Genomic DNA, 17306 nt, shown 5'->3' on the forward strand with positions numbered 1-17306 from the left:
TTACAGGCGCCCACCAACACATCTGCCTAACTTTTGTATTTTTAGGAGAGACAGGGTTTCACCATGTTGGTCAGGCTGGTCTTGAATGCCTGACCTCGTGATCCACCTGCCTCAGCCTCCCAAAGAGCTGGGGTTACAGGCGTGAGCCATTGTGCCTAGCCGAGAACTCTGTCTTAAATAACTCTTTCAGTTATAGTCTACTTTTATTATACTGGAGCCTGTTGATGTGGGGTGAATGTCCCCCCCACAAATTCCTGTTCACCTGGAGACTCAGAATATGAGTCTATTTGGAAATAGGGTTTTTGCAGATGGAAGTAGTTAAATTAAGATGAGGTCTTGCTAGATTAGAGCGGTCCTTAAATCCAATGACATGGTCTTATAAAAAGAGGGGAGGATACATAGAGACAAAGACACAGAGGTGAAGGAATTCAGAGCATTTCACCCCAAAATGTGTCATTCTGATGCAGGGATTATTTTGTATTAAAGGCACTTAAATAGCAGGTTCAAGAGGTTACTCTGGCCCTCCTTTTTTTTTTTTTTCCTAAAAGCAGGAGATAAAACCCTCTTGGAAGGCAAAACCCTCCTGGAAGGTAAAATCCTCCTGGAAGGAAGATAAAACCTTCCATACGGAAGTTGTCTTCCCTATACCAGGAGGAAAGTAACGTTCTTATCATCAAGGACAAAAAGTTGAAGCTGGGAGAAAACTACACAAACAAACTTTGTTAACCTGACCTTTGTCTTCCTAGTCACTTTTCTACCCAAATCACCACCCTAGCACAAACCCCTTTGCCTCATCATATTTTCAGAGTTTTACTATTCTTTGCCCAACTCAGTATATAAAGGTTTAACTCTGATTACTTTTTTTGAAAGGTCTTCATGTCTGCTGTCCCCCAAAACTCATATATTGGAAACATAATTCCCAGTGCAACAGTGTTGGGAGGTGTTTAAGTCATGAGAACTCCACTCTTGTGAATGAATTAATGATGTTATAAAAAGCATCATCCACTCTGCTTTTCTACAGCATGAGGACCCAGCGTTCATCCCCTTGGGAAGACACACCACTCAAAGCGCCCTCTTGAACCCAGAGTCTGGATCCTTAACCAGACAATGAACCTGCCGGTGCCATGATCTTGAACTTCCCAGGCTCCAGAACTGCGAAAAATAAATCTCTATTCTTTATAAATTACCTGGTCTGTGATATTCTGTTATAATAGCACAAAATGGACTAAGACAATTTTCTTATGAAGGCTCCCATGGCACATAAAGCTTATATTATGAAGCTTATATTATGAAGGCTAGAGGGGGGCTGAAGTTACCTCACTGCCCTTCCCCTAGGGCAGATAAGGCCCTGGTAAGGCAGTGTCCTTTGATGAGAACACTTAAGGAGAACAGAATGCTCTGGGCTTTCAAAATGGTTACTTTTCCGCTGGGCATAGTTTTAAATGGTTACTTTTCCTCTCCTCTTGCCTGAAGCCTGAGGATTTTTCTCCTGTCTTCACAGTGAGAAACTGGTGACCTTCCTGGAGGTAACCCCAGGAAAATATGGAGCTTCCCTACTACAGGGACGCCAGGAGTTTATAACACTTAAGCTAGTCCAAACACTCAGCCACCAGCAATTCATCAGCTACCATGTAAGTGCTCCTACAAGTTGCCGGCTCCAGGGTGGCTTCTGCTTCTGGAAGGTAAGTTGTGGTTCTCTGCATTCCTCTGTCTCTTCTATTTTTAGGGTGGGTGCTTTGACTGCCATTCTCTGCAGCATCTAAGAAAAGTTGTTGCTTTTCAGTTTGTTCAGCTTTTTTCCTTGTAAAGATGGTAGTAACGACTTCCAGGCTCTTTACTGTTGGAGCTGTCGTATGGTGATTTTTTTTTTTTTTTTTTTTGTCATTCAGAAGTATTTGTGGTTTTATACTGGGATTCTATCTCCCTACTAATTCTTTTTCTCCTTCGCAAGGTATTTTTTTTTCTTTGCTAAAGACTGTAGGGAAACATTTGAGTAACAAAAGTAAGACACGGAAAAGTTACAGAGGCCCAGAATCATAAAAACTCAGAGTAATGGCTTTCAGGTCTATGATTCTGACTTCCCTTTTAGAAATTACTGGAAGCCGGCCGGGCGCGGTGGCTCAAGCCTGTAATCCCAGCACTTTGGGAGGCCGAGACAGGCGGATCACGAGGTCAGGAGATCGAGACCATCCTGGCTAACACGGTGAAACCCCGTCTCTACTAAAACTACAAAAAACTAGCCAGGCGAGATGGCGGGCGCCTGTAGTCCCAGCTACCCGGGAGGCTGAGGCAAGAGAATAGCGTGAACCCGGGAGGCGGAGCTTGCAGTGAGCTGAGATCCAAAAAAAAAAAAAAGAAATTACTGGAAGCCTCAGTAGCTTCTGTACCTTACCTTCCTGGCTGCTGGTCAATCCTCTTATACTGGCACTGCACATTTCTTATCTTGTCAGTCTCAAAAGTTGTTTCCTGTATGTTTCTTTGTCTTGAGCTTAGTTTATAAGCAATTTGAGGTCCAAGGCTCAGGCTTCCCTGACCTTGACAGCTTCCTGGAGTCTTGTACAAAGCCAGTTTGTGATTAAGCCTCTGGGACGATGGGCCATCGGTTGAATTATGATCTTTCCTCTATTGGTTTGGTGTAGAATAAGTCATATATATTGCTAAATTGCCTCTTGCCAGCACCTAAGCCCAGGCACGTACTGGTGGGTCTACTCTGTGATCCAGGCTCTGATAGGGACAGGCAACCCCCAGGGAGAGCTTTTCTGAGTTTGACATCTATGTCAAATATATGTCGAAACCCCTATTTCTCTTTAAAAACACTTCATATATCTGTCTCACAAAACCAATGCCTGTGCATTGTAGATAACTTGGGAAATACAGGTAAGTGTATAAAGATAAAAATGAAAATGATCTATGAAACCATAGTCACTATTTTGATGCAATTCTTCTGGACTTTTGCATTGCTAATACTCAGAGAGAAGGATGAAGGGTTGTTTAGCAATCAACAAAAATCAAGGATTATTATTGCTGTGATTGTTTTCTGTGCATGCAAAAAAAAAAAAAAAAATAGTGCAGTGCTTTAGCAATGTGGCTGGGCAGGAACACGACTTTCGAAATCAAATGCATCTGAGTTCAAACCCCAAGTCTGTCACTCACTGGATGACCTTGGGCAAGTTGCTTCTCTATGTTTCAGTTTCCTCATCTGAAAAATGGGCCTGCTATCACCTACCTCATAGGGTTGTTGGGAATAACTAAAAGATTTTATGTATGTAAAGCAACTTTCTTTTTTGTTTTTTATTTTTATTTTATTGAGACAGGGTTTCACTCTGTTGCCCATGCTGGAGTGCAGTGGTGCAATCACAGCTCACTGCAGCCTTGACCTCCCTGGGCTCAGGCGATCCTCTTGTCTCTGCCTCCTGAGTAGCTGGGACTATACACGTGCACCACCACGCCCAGCTAATTTTTAAATTTTTTTTCTAGAGACAGGGTTTCACCATGTTGCCCAGGCTGGTCTCCAACTCCTGGGCTGAAGTGATCTGCCTGCCTTGGCCTCCCAAAGTGCTGGGATTACAGGCGTGAGCCAGATGCCTGGCCCGTTTGAAGCCCTTAAACCACAACACTGGCAACAAAGTATTTGATAAATGGAGCAGTTGGAGGAGAAAAAGCGTGAGGAGGAGGAAGAAAAGTGGGAACCAAAACTATGGCGATTTCCATTTTTGGAACTGCTGTGACCTCGCACAGCACACTGTGCTTCTCATTGCATTTCCAGTGGGAGAGTTCCTGCTGCTTGAAATGTGATTTATGACAGTTATAAACCAAGATTTCAGTGTGCCTTCATGGAAGAACGCCTGCTAATAAAGATAGAAGGAATGATAGAATTAGATTACAACTCTTTTGTAAAGATCCTCGTTATCACTGATTCAGTCAATAATGTCGGTGGGTGCTAAGGCCATCACTGGGTGAGAGGTCCTTGGGTATTGGATATTTACACATTACTAAACTATCATTTTGCAGATTATGTGTTAATTACAGTGGAGAGATATTTTGGACATCACCTTAACTAAATGATCAAAATTAGGTTTATAAAATAAAAGACAACATTGCATGTTCTCACTTACTTGTAGGATCTAAAAATCGAAAAAATTGAACTCATGGAGGTAGACAGTTGGGATGGTTACCAGAGTTTGGGAAGAGGAGTGGTGGTGGTTACAGGAGTGGGGGCGCTGTCAGAGGGAGGTAGGAATGGTTACTGGGTACAAAAAAACCAGAAAGAATGAATAAGACCTACTATTTGATAGCACAACAGGGTGACTATAGTCAATAATAACTTAACTGAACATTTAAAAATAACTAAAAGAGTATAATTGGATTGTTTGTAACAGAGAGGATAAATGCTTGAGGGGAATGGATACCCCATTCTCCATGATTTTACAATTGCATGTCTGTATTAAAACATCTCATATATTCCATAAATATATATGCCTCCTTTGTACCCCTAACAATTTTTAAAAAATTTTTTAAAGTTAGGTTTACAAATAATGAGACTAACATTACATGCCTGCTGATGTGATAACAGTAGTACTCTCTTATGTGTGGTTTCACTCTCCTGAGTTTTAGCCACAGCCTGAAAATATTCAATTTAAAACTCCACAAATAAACAATTCAAAAGTTTTATTTATTTATTTATTACAACTTAAACACATTTTATTTACTTGATTGAGACCTGATTGTACACAAAATGTTGAGCTTAGCTTTGTTCACGCTGACTTGAGGGAGTCTGGTTTTCTCTGCTCAAGATTGTTCAATTGCTGCCGTTGCTCTTGCTTTGTTTTCTTTCAGGATCAAGGTGGGTATTTTCATATAATATCTTATTCTTCATTCCTTCTCTGGCAATTCTTTCCTGGATTCTTTGCTTTGCATAATTATAGCTACAGTGAAACCAGCATCCCAAAGTCACTAAGATAAATCCTCCTACTCCAACATCACATGATCTTCTAATTCTAGTAGTTAACAACAATTAAAAAAATGTCCAAAGCCAGCCACAACAGATCCTAATGAACCATACAATATTGAATCCCGGGCACAGGGAATATTTTCAACACCGAAAATGCGTAAGAGCTTAAAGAGCTTCCCCTTCGCGGGCTCACCGGGCTCCGGCGCCGCGGCCATGGGGACGACTCCGCGCCTCCACCCGCCCACCACAGCCGGCGCCGTGGGAGCGGAAGACCGGCCAGCCGCGCCCCTCCCCGTCCCCAACAATTCACTAGTTTTAAATCACGCGCTGTTCTGAGCAGCGCAATGAAATCTCTCGCTGCCCGACTCCATCCTGCTCAGGATGTGAATCACCCCTTTGTCCCGCGTATCCATGCTGGAGACACCACCGGCCGTTAGTCACTAGCCTGCTAAGCCATCTAGCTTATCACACCGACTGTCAAGGTATTGCAGTGCCTGTGTTCTAGGAACCCTTATTTTACTAAATAATGGCCCCAAAGCACAAGTGTAGTGATGCCGGTAATTCAGATATGCCAAAGAGAAGCCCTCCAGTGCCTCCTTTAAGCGAAAAGGCAAAAGTTCTCAACTTAAGAAACAAAATGATTTGCTGAGATTGCCAAAATCTATGATCAGAATAAAATTTCTAATTGCGAAATTGTAAAGAAAGAAAAAGAATGTGTGCTGGTTTTGCTGTTGTATCTCAAACTGCAAAAGTTATGACCACAGTGCGTGATAAGTGCTTAGTTAAGACGAAAAAGGCATTACATTCGTGGGTGGAAGACCTGAACAGAAACTTCTTGTGATTGGCGGTGGTCAGGCTTGGTACTCTCTGCAGTTTCAGGCATCCACAGGGGATCTTAGAACCGAAAAAAAAAGAAAAAAGTTTTAATCTGAATTACATCATGAGGCAGTAATTAGGCAAATAGAGATTGCAGAATAGTCCATTAGGCTCTCCAAGAATGTCGATGACATGACAGACAAAAAAAGGTGGGGAGACAGCTCTAGATGAAAAGGTATTAAACAGACAAATACAATGTGTGAACCCTGATTAGATGCAAGACAAAGATTTTTTAAAAATACAGATTGTTAGATAATATTGTATCCACGTTAAACATTAAATTTCTTCATTGTGACCATGGCATTGGGTTATGTAAGAGAATGTTCTTCTTTTAGGAGCTGCAGGTGAAGTATTTAGGGGTGAAGTGAGCATATGTCTGCAACTTACTCCAAATGCTTCAGCAAAATATATATATATATATATATATATAGTGAAGGGTAAATGGGTGTTTAACTGCTTCTCAACTTTTCTGCAAGTTTGATATTTAAAAAAATTAACAGATGGCCAGGAGTTCACACCTATAATCCCAACAGTTTGGGAGGCCAAGGCGGGTGGATTACTTGAGGTCAGGAGTTCAAGACCAACCTGGCCAACATGGTGAAACTTCCATCTCTACTAAAAATACAAAAAATTAGCTGGGTGTGGTGGTGCGTGTCTATAGTCCCAGGTACTCGGGAGGCTGAAGTAGGAAAATCGTTTGAACCCAAGAGGCGAAGGTTGCAGTGAGCTGAGATTTCACCACTGCACTGCAACAGAGCGAGAGTCTATCTCAATAAATCAATCAATAAAGTAAATAAAATAAATGTGGCAATAAAATCTTGCTTTCAGGTGAATGTTAGAACAGCACCTCCCACTGTCCTAGCTATTGGGATTCTCCGAAGGAGAATTAGGAATCCTCTAGTTTAAAGACACTGGTATAGTTGGGTATGGCAGCTCATGCCTATAATCTCAGCACTTTGGGAGGCTGAGGAGGGAGAATCACTTGAGGCCAGAAGCCTGAGACCAAACTCAGCAACATAGTGAGACCCTGATTCTACAAAAAAATTTAAAAATTAGCCAGATGCGGTATCACACGCCTGTAGCCCCAGCTACTCAGCGGGCTAAGGTGAGAGGATTGCTTGAGCCCGGGAGGTCAAGGCTGCAGTGAGCCGTGATAACACTACTGCAGGCACACTCCAGCCTGGGTGATGCAACAAGACCCTGTCAAACAAAACAAAACAAAACAAAACAAAAAGACACTGGTATAATATTTTCTGGCTGCATTTTCCCATGTGAGTCTCCTTTACGGCCTACCATGTTAAGTGTAATCATTCTCTACACTTGAATCGCATTTGGTTTTGCTTTACAATTCTAAGAAGTTTCCATTGAGTGGATGTTTAATCGGCCCTTGAGTAGTGATACTGCTAATGTGGGACCAAATTCCATCACTGCAACTGTCTTAACAGGCTGAAGAAAATGTGAGGTGAGAAAAGGCTGTGTTTGGGTTGTGGGAATTATGTACAATTATATAAGTTGAGCAAGGAATCTGTATGAAAGCCACTTTCTTTCCTAAGAGCATCTGATCCACTGTCACATGTGCCCATAACAAGGCCTCAGATATGCTGTCACATCAAGGAGACATGGAAAATAGGAAGTCAAGACCTTTCTACTGGGTAAAAATGAGGAGAAATTTCCTTAAGGAAATAACACAAAATCGTTAGACAGCTAACAACATTTGTTGTTTGCATTATCTGACAAAATTTCAACAGTGGATTGTGAATTATTCTTTTGTTTGCCACTCAAAGTAGATGGAGATTATAATTTCACAGAAATGGTGTGTTGAGTTGGGATGCTAGCTCTTGGTGACAGAATTACCGTCACACAGTAAAGGGATAAACATAGTGGGAGGAATTCAAAAGATGACTCTGTCCCTAACTGTAATTGCATTAAGGGATGACATGTTAGTTTCTTTTCACTTGCCATTTCCAATTGTTAGCTGAGGACTACTTAGAAGACTATATTAAGGATTCCTGGGGCACTCCAGGCTCAGGGAGAAAGAGTACAGTAATTGATTAGTGATGTCTGTCATGATTTTTTTTGAAAGAGTGCAAGTGGCATGGAAGCCATTTGTGCTAACTTTGAATTCCAAACACAAACTAAATTGAATGCTTAAAAAACACTAACACCTTCAAGAAAGCATTTATTAAAGTAATAGTTATTGGCCTTGGTTAGTGGGTACAAAAAAAAACAGAAAGAATAAACAAGACCTAGTATTTGATAGCACAACAGGGTGACTATAGTCAATGATAATTTAATTGTACATTTAAAAATAGCTAAAAGAGTATAATTGAATTATTTGTAACACAAAGGATGAATGCTTTAGTTGATGGATACCTCATTTACCCAGATGTGATTATTACACATTGTATGCCTATATCAAAATCTCATGAACCCCATAAATATATATATCTACTATTACCCACAAAAAATAAAAACAAGTTTAAGGCCAGGAGGCTTCTGCCAGTGGCATGGAAAGGAGGGAACTAAGACTGAAGTCTGAAAGCCAAGCTTTAAATCCAACAGGAAATGAACTAGAAGACAGTTAAGCCAAGTCCTCTTCAGGACACAGAATGACAGCCAGCCCAGAGCAGGGGCTTGGCTCTGTCACTGTGGAAACACAGAGAAAGTTCTGGCTTGGACAGGGTTTTGGCAGTGCCATCTACACTGTGTCAGGGGAGTGGGCAAGAAGACCAGGTGCAAGGATGCATGCGGCCCACCTGATGCCAGGGGCAGCTGTTGTGGGCATGATTACGGGGCTGCATAGCCAGGGCTCTGAAACCTTTGCATCTCGGAACTTGCTCAGAAGCCCTCTGTTACGATTTGGCTTCCTGGGTGTCTTGACCTGAGCAAGACAAGGTCCTGTTCATCAGAAGCCAGTGGGAAGCTGTGGTTTCCAGAATGAGCTCAGCTAACATAAGCTTGCTCCATAGGCCTGCTCATCAGACCTTGGAGCCGCTCAGGCTGAGGACTTGCCTTGGGAATCCCCCACCAGGAAGGTGGTTCCAGGAGACAGGGGTGGTGGAGGGGACTGCCAGCCTTCATCTCCTGGTCATGTGCAGACTCACACCTACTCACACTCCTGGTTTTTAAGAAGATCCAGGCGGGACAGATGTGTATCCTGGATGCTTCCAGCCTCTCCAGCTTCCTAGGAGATCCTGCTCTTTAGTGCCCTCATTATGGTCACCTGAGGGACACAGGATGTGCAGGTTTTTGCCAGGTTCTTGTCCCCTGATAGTGTCTGGGAAGATGTGTTTATTTCCCCTTCCTGCTGTAGCACATTGCCGTATATTAAGTGGCTTAAAATAACACAAATTTATTATCTTACAGTTCTGTAGATTAGAAGCCCAACACAAGTCTCACTGGGCTAAAATCAGGGTGCTGGCAGGACTGTGTCCTCCTGGAGGCTCTAGGGGAGAACCTGTTTCTCTGCCTTTCCAGCTTCCAGAGCCGGTTGTGCCTGCAGCCCTTGGCTCATCGCCCCTTCTTCCATCTTCAAGCCCAGTAACAGTGGATTGAGTCCTTCTCACATTCTACCCCTCTGTCTCTTCTGCCCCACTCTCTACCTTCAAGAACACTTATGATTACATTGGACCTACTAGGATAATCCAGGATAATTGGCAACCTTAATTCCACTGACAACCTTAATTTGCCTTAACATACTCACCGGTTCTTGAGATTTGTACCTGGACATATTGGGATGGGGGAGATTATTTTGCCCACCTCAGAAACCCCGAATGATGCTCCAGGATTCACACAACCACCGCCCCTACCTGGTTGCTGGTCACTTTAGCCAGCCACCTCTCCTTCCTTCCTTCTGGCCACCGGGAAACTAGCTTTTCTGGGATGCACATGCTTCCTGAGCCACTGCACCCAAGGATGGACCCAAGCATCACTCTAATTCCCCAAGGCCCAGCTGAAACAGAGGAAAACATTTTCATTGTGACAACTGGCAGCAAAGTCCTCATAGCTGGGAAACACCTTGGTAACTGTTAGGGCAGATGGTGGAGCAGAGGAGGCAGACATCGGCAGGCACCTGGGCCACCACGCAGAGGCTTCAGCTGCTGTGAGGGAGGAAAGAGGAGGGGCAGAGAGAAGGGCCAGGAAGGCAGAAGGTGAGAGAAGCCTGCCTGCAAGAGGCTGGCTCCTGTGGGGGCCGGCCTTGGGATGTTCCGCGGGGACAGGGCGGCCGTGGGCCATTTCAGCTGTGCAGATGTCCGATGGAAGCTTGTGCTTCTGTGATGTGAAATCTCCCTGTCTCTCTGCAGTCCCTGAGCTTCAGAAATGCCCATGACACCTTGAGGGCAGGGGGCGTCTCTATAGGACTCCGAGAAGAGGAGACAAGTAACTGACAAGCGGCACCATGGGAAAAGCAGAGGCTGTGGAGGTGTCAGCAGCCCTGTCCTGGGAATGTGCAGAAAACTTGGGAAGGCATTGGCCATCCCCAGACCACACAACAGGACATCCTACGGAGGGCTGTGACCTTCCTTAGCCCTCTGGGGTCACAATGAGCCAACCTCATGTAGAGTTCAAGGCATGGCCAGGCTCCAGCTGACTTCTGGATCACACCTGCTAAGACCAGGCAGTACCTTTTAATCCAATTCAGTACCTTTACTGAAGGCTTGGGCATAAGCGGAGAGGATTTTAGTACAGAGGGAGTATTCCAAAGTACTCACCAGGATTGTGGTTCCTGGCACACAAGCTGCACCTGCCCTCAGGCTTCTTTCTCCCTATAGGCCTTGGCCTGCTACCTGCAGGAGAGTTTGCCCACATGTCCTGATGAGAGTTCAGGTGACCATGTCGTCTCTATCTTTGAGGTCCAGTAACCCCCCTCCCTTCCCAAATGTACCTTCTCTTGCCAGGTGTGGTGGCTCACACCTGTAATCCCAGTACTTGGGAGGTCGAGGCAGGAAGATAGTTTGAGTCAGGAATTTAAGATCAGCCTGGGCAACATAGCAAGATCCCTGTCTCTATGAATTTTTTTTTTAAAAAGTTAGCTGGGCATGGTGGTATGTATCTGTAGTCCTGGCTGCTCAGGAGGCTGAGGTAAGAGGATTGCCTGAGCCCAGGAGGTTAAAGTTGCAGGGATCCATGATTGTGCCATTGCCCTCCAGCTTGGGCAACAGAGCAAGACCCTGTCTCACAAAAAACAAACAAACAAACAAACACCAACCAAAAAACCCAAACAACAATAACAACAAAAACCCACAGATATACCTTCTCTGGGCCTAAAGAAAGGGAAAAAAAATCCCTGCTTACTCTCAGTTGTCAAGATCCCAGGCAACTTCAAGTTGTTAATAGCACAAAGTGGAGCTGTCAGCCTTTTGTACTCCTCTGGGTCAAAGGGTAGGCTATTTTTGAGGCCCCTGGTGCGCGTTGCCAAGTTGCCTTCTAGAAACCACATGAGGCTGCCCTCCTCCCTAGACATCTGCCAGCACTAAGCCTTGCCATCTAATAAATCTCTGCCAAGTTGGTATGAAAATATCTCATTTTCGTTTTTAGTCCTTTGAATATGTGTGTATATTTTTAAAATATGCATATTGTTTCAGGGAACCACTCTCAAACCGTGTTTTTCCTCTGTTCTCACACACCACAACAACAGTCAGCAACACAGAAGGAGACTTCTGGGACCAGATGTGTGGCCGGTTGTCCCACCAAGCCGTGGACAGCAGCGGGGTGTCCTCCAGTTCAATTCCAACACTGTCTACCTGGAGATAGTCTTACAGCCCACAGGTTGAGGGCTCAGTCCCAAGACTATCCCCAACCCAGACACAAGTCTGGACTTCGGAACTTCTGACCGACCAGCTTCAAGTTGGGGTTCCCACAACCCCCTCTTTGGGTTTGATCAATTTGCTGGAGTGGCTCACAGAACTCAGGGAAATACCTTCGCCAGTTGATTCTAAAGGATATTACAAAGGACACAGGTGAAGAGATGCACAGGGCAAGGTAGAGGGGAAGGCGCATGGAGCTTCCAGGAACCTCTGTGAGCTCAGCTCTCCGGAAGCTCTCTGAACCCTGTCCTCTTGGGGTTTTTACGGAAGCATCATGGTGTCAGCGTTCCTTCTCTCAGGGCGTAGAACAGAACCCTCACTGGGGAGAGTCTCAAGACCCACAATCAGAAAGGCGGGGAGAGACATGAGTCCTGCCCGGTGGCAGATGAAAGGAGAGCAGGAGAAGGCCAGAGAGATTCTGTTTCTTGAGGCCTAACACAGCCACTGTCATAACACGAGACTGTAACAAGGGCTATGGGGGTTCCGAGCCAGGAACTGTGGACAAAAGCCAACACGTGTGTACTTATCATAACACCACACATGTCACTTCTTGTGAATGATATTAGTAATAATGAAAAACCTGTTTCAAATGTCACTAATCTCTATTTAGATGTGAGAAAAAATGTTTGATTTAGGCGAAGCAGAGAAGGTTTCATTATCTGTGCAGCTCTTGTTATGAGGTCTGAGGCTGGAGTAGGGGAAAGAAGAGCAAAACAAGAGAAAAACAAAGAGGGGAAAGAGAAGATGAGAAGAAAATAAAAGTGGTAAGAAGAGATAAAAAGACAAAAAAGCAAATTGCTCTGTGTCTTGTCCTGGGTGCCATGCCTGGGAGATAGGCAGGTAGGTGATGGGCTGAACAAGGCCTGCTCAGCACACCCTGCATTCTGCCACATCATGTACAGGCCAGTGGTTCCCAAACCATGTGGCTTCAGGACCCCTTTACACTCTTAAAAAGTGTTAAGGATCTCAAAAAGCTCTTGCTATGTAGATATCTATCAGGGTTTCCTATGTTAGAAATTAAAACAAAGAAACTGGCCGGGCACAGTGGCTCACGCCTGTAATCCCAGCACCTGGGGAGGCCGAGGCGGGTGGATCACGATGTCAGGCATTCAAGACCAGCCCGGCCAGCATGGTGAAACCCCGTCTCTACTAAAAATACAAAAAATATTAGCCGGGAGTGGCGGTGGGTGCCTATAGTCCCAACGCTCAGGAGGCTGAGGCAGGAGAATGGTGTGAACTCGGGACGTGGAGGTTGCAGTGAGCCGAGATCACGCCACTGTACTCCAGCCTGGACGACAGAGCAAGACTCTGTCTCAAAAAAAAAAAAAAAAAGAAAAGAAAAGAAACTATATTATTTACATAAATAACATTTTAAATTAAAAGTTACATTTTTCAAAGCAAAATAAATTTAGTGAGAAGAGAAGCATTATTTCTACATTTCCACAAATCTCTGTGATGCTGGACTTCGTGAAAGATGGTTGGCCTCTCCTATCTCAATTCAATCTACTGTGGCATCACACAGCATAGAGACTCCGGAAAACTCCACTGTACACTCACTAAAGGGAGAGAGTGGAAAAGGAAGTACTAACAACATTTTATTATTATTATGAAAATAGTTTTGACCTTGTGGATCCCCAGAAAGCGTACCAAGACCACCCTTTCCCCCAGAGTGCCTGAGCCACACTTTGAGAAGCGCTGATCTAGGCCGGGGAATTGATGGAATCCACCCCATTTTTCCCAGGAAGGCAATCTTACAATAGCTATCAAGAGCCATAAAAGCCAGCCGGGCACGGTGGCTCACGCCTGTAATCCCCACACACTGGGAGGCCGAAGCGGGCGGATCACAAGGTCAGGAATTTAAGATCAGCCTGGTCAACATGGTGAAACCCCGTATCCACTAAAAATGCAAAAATTATCCATGCGTGGTGGTGGGTGACTGTAATCCCAGCTACTTGAGAGGCTGAGGCAGGAAAATCACTTGAACCCAGGTGGCAGAGGTTGCAGTGAGCCAAGATTGCGCCATTGCACTCCAGCCTGGGTGGAAGAGAGAAACTGCGTCTCAAAGAAAACAAACAAACAAACAAACAAACAAAACAAACAAACAAACAAAGACAAGAGCCATAAAAGCATTAGGCCTGTTGATGTAGTGATTCCCCTTCGGGGGCTATATTTTATATTTATTAATTTTATTTTTTGAGACAGGGTCTCAGTGTGTCACTCAGGCTGGAGTGCAGTGGCACCATCCCAACTCACTGCAGCCTTGACCTCCCTGGCTCAGATGATCCTCCCTCCTCAGCTTCCCGAGGAGGTGGGACTACAGGCACATACCACCAAACCAGACTATTTTTTGTAAAGATAGGGTCTCCCTATGTTTCCTGGGCTGGTCTCAAGCTCCTGAGCTCAAGCAATCCTCCAGCCTCTGCTTCCCAAAGTGCTGGGATTACAGGCATGAGCCATCTCGCCCAACCCTCAGGGAAAATATTTTAAAACAATAATTCCCAAAGGAAGGAAAAACTGCCTAAATCACCTATAATTGGGGAATGATTAAATAAATGCTGGCATGTACATTTAATAGAATATTATGTGGCTTAAAAGGATAATGATGAAGACTCTGCACTGGCGTGGAAGGAATATCTACAGCTCTAAGTGAAAAAAATCCGAATTGTGTAACTGACTCTTCACCATGCCTGCCAGTCTCATGCTGGTTCTGCCTGTAAACAAAGCCTCAAAGGCAATGAGAGAAAGTAGGTTCCATATATAGGGTAGGGACTATGGGAGAATTTTTCCTTCTCCTTTTGGTTTATTTTGATTTATTTAGTATTATTATTATTTTTTTGCAATTAGTGAAAACAAAAATCAGGACTCTCGAATCTGTCTTGCTTCCCCAGGTCAATGTGGTTGGGAGGTGTGTGAAGAGCAGCCACCCAGACCCAGAGGTCAGGAGACGGGGAGGGAGGAAGGAGTGGGGGAGGCTCTGAGTGGGGAAGTCAGGCCTGGAGGGGCTGATAGCTCAGTTGGTTCTAAGTTCCCTTTCAGTGCTGACTGAGAAAGCTCTGCTAAGCAGCTGTTGTGAGAGGCCTGCGGGAGACACAGACCAAGCATAGGGGCTGTGCTTTGCCTCACCAAGGGAGGAAGCTGGCGGGGCGGGGCGGGGTGGCGCAGGGGTGGGCGGCAGTGGCAACTGCGGCACCCAAGACTTCTTGGAGAGAACTGAAGTCAGGGGCCACCACCCATGTTACAAAGGAGCCGGGTGGGCACGGGCGGGCACTGCAGGCTTCATCCACTGATGGGGAGCTTGACGGACACCAAAGCCACCGGGGCCTGGTAAGGCAGGATACAGAGTTTCTGCTTAGGTAGGACAGGGCCAGATTTGTATTTTAGGAAGCCTTGCTGTAGCTGGGTGCAGGCTATGTTAGGAGTTGGAGAGAGGGACCAGTTGAAGTTGAACACAATGGTACTTAAAAAAAATAGCACTAAAAGCCTGGGTGTGGTGGTCGACACTTGTAATCCCAGCACTTTGGGAGGCTGAGGTGGGAAGATTGCTTGAGCCCAGGAGTTCAAGACCATCCTAGGCAATATAGTAAGACCTAGTCTCTACAAAAGTTAAAAATTAGCCTGGCATGGTGGTACGCCCCTGTGGTCCCAGCTACTTGGGAGGTTGAGGCAGGAGGATTGCTTGAGCCTGGGAGGTAGAGGCTGCAGTAAGCTATGATTGGGCTACTGCACTCTATCCTGAGAGACAGAGTGAGACCCTGTCTCAAGGAAAAAAAAAAAAAAAAAAAAGGTCACAAAGTTGACCAACAGACTCTCCCTACTGGGGTAGGGAGTATGGGATGAGCTTTATTCCCTTGAGCTAAAAATGTAACCAGGGTCCCAATTACACCTTGCAACTTAGATGCAGTCTTCTAGAATTGCAAATGTGCTCTTTCATCGTGCTCTTGCCCTTTGCATTGGAGCCCAGTTGGTTGGTGCAAGTCCAAGGTGCAGAAGGCAGGCTCCAGCTTCACTGCTGCAGCACACCTAACTAACCTCAGTAAGATCGCCCCATGACCAACAAAACTCCGGTGGTGCTGACCAAGGGGAGACTGATACATAAATTGGGTTGTTGGCAGCCAGGCAGTTTCCCCCACCGTAGTGGAAAGGAGCAATTTGCCAGCTAATGGCTCTTTCTGGCTTGGGCATGAGGAAGGGATGGAAGGCGTGGGTCTGTGGTGTGGCCAGTGTGACGGGGCCATCAGAAAGTTGAATATGCTAAAGTCAAACATAGGAAATGAGCAATAGGGTTAGTTCAGCATGAACCTATCTCAATTCTTAATTGCTTTTCGGGGTTCACTAAAACATGATGTGATTAAGATGTTCTGCTCTCTAGTTTGGGGTGTGTCTCAAAGAACCCCAGTAGACTCCTAAAGGGCCACGTGAGCACCCCCAGCCACAGCTGCCTTGCCCTGGCCCCTGTCCCCAGTAGGCCCTGGAGGTCCCTAAAAGGTCTGATGGGCTAGGCCTGCTTTCTTCCAGCTCTGTCAGAGAGGAAACTTGGCCCCAACTATGGCCTGGTTCAGGTGTGGGCTGCAATGGGAACTTGTCCCATGCTACTGGGACGTCCCGCTCAGCTTCCACAACCATCAGCTTCTGCCAGCCTCATTTCACTGATCTCTAGTTCATTGATCTCTACCCTCCACCACTTACACTGACCTCATGGCATCTTGGCCTAATACTACAGGGTGCATCTCTTCTGATGAGGACACTTTTTTCTCTATACTCTCCAGTCCCCAGTTTTGTTAAGGTACAAATGACAAAAATTGCATATGTGAATGATGTAGAGTGTGATGTTTTGATATATGTATACATTGGGAAATGATTAAATCAAGCTAATGAACACATCCATCAATCACATAGTTATCCTTTTGTGTGCGTGGTAAGAACATTTCAAATCTACTCTTGTAGCAATTTCCAAGTTTACAATACAGAGCTATTAACTACAGTCACCATGCTATTATATACAATAGGTCTCCAGAATGTATTCCTCTTAACTGAAACACCTTTGACCAATATCTCCCAGATCCACACCCTCCCCAGCCCTCCAGCCCCTGGCAGCCCCCATCCTATTCCCTGCTTCTGTGAGTTTGACTTCTTTAAATTCCACATATAAGTGAGGTCATGCAGTATGTGTCTTTCTTAGTCTGGCTTATTTCACTGAGCAGAATGTCCTCTGGATTCATTTATGTTGTCACAAATGACAAGATTCCCTTTTTTAACGGCTAAATAATATTTCATTGTGTATATGTTTTTAATCCATTAATCCACTGATGGACACTTAGGCTGATTCCCTATCTTGGTTATTGTGAATACAAGACACTTTTTAATGGAACTACCATGCCATCATCTTAGCTAACACAATTAAAAGTCAATCTTAGACCGGGCGCCATGGCTTACCCCTGTAATCCCAGCACTTTGGGAGGCCAAGGTGGGCAGATGAAGAGGTTAGGAGATTGAGACCATCCTGGTTAACACGGTGAAACCCCGTCTCTACTAAAAATACAAAAAATTAACCAGGCGTGGTGGTGGCCCCTGTAGTCCCAGCTACTCGGGAGGCTGAGACAGGAGAATGGCCTGAACCCGGGAGGCGGAGCTTGCAGTGAGCCGAGATCCGGCCACTGCACTCCAGCCTGGGC

At 45.1% G+C, this 17306-nt stretch overlaps 1 pseudogene; it reads right to left on the reverse strand.

Annotated features, from left to right (window-relative positions):
• Positions 1-4898: 4898 nt before the first annotated feature.
• Positions 4899-5166, reverse strand: LOC108538290 (cytochrome c oxidase protein 20 homolog pseudogene; annotated as a pseudogene).
• Between the last annotated feature and the right edge of the window lie 12140 nt (positions 5167-17306).

Source organism: Rhinopithecus bieti, unplaced genomic scaffold, assembly GCF_001698545.2.
Source record: "Rhinopithecus bieti isolate Rb0 unplaced genomic scaffold, ASM169854v2 scaffold_13704, whole genome shotgun sequence".
Taxonomy (NCBI): domain Eukaryota; kingdom Metazoa; phylum Chordata; class Mammalia; order Primates; family Cercopithecidae; genus Rhinopithecus; species Rhinopithecus bieti.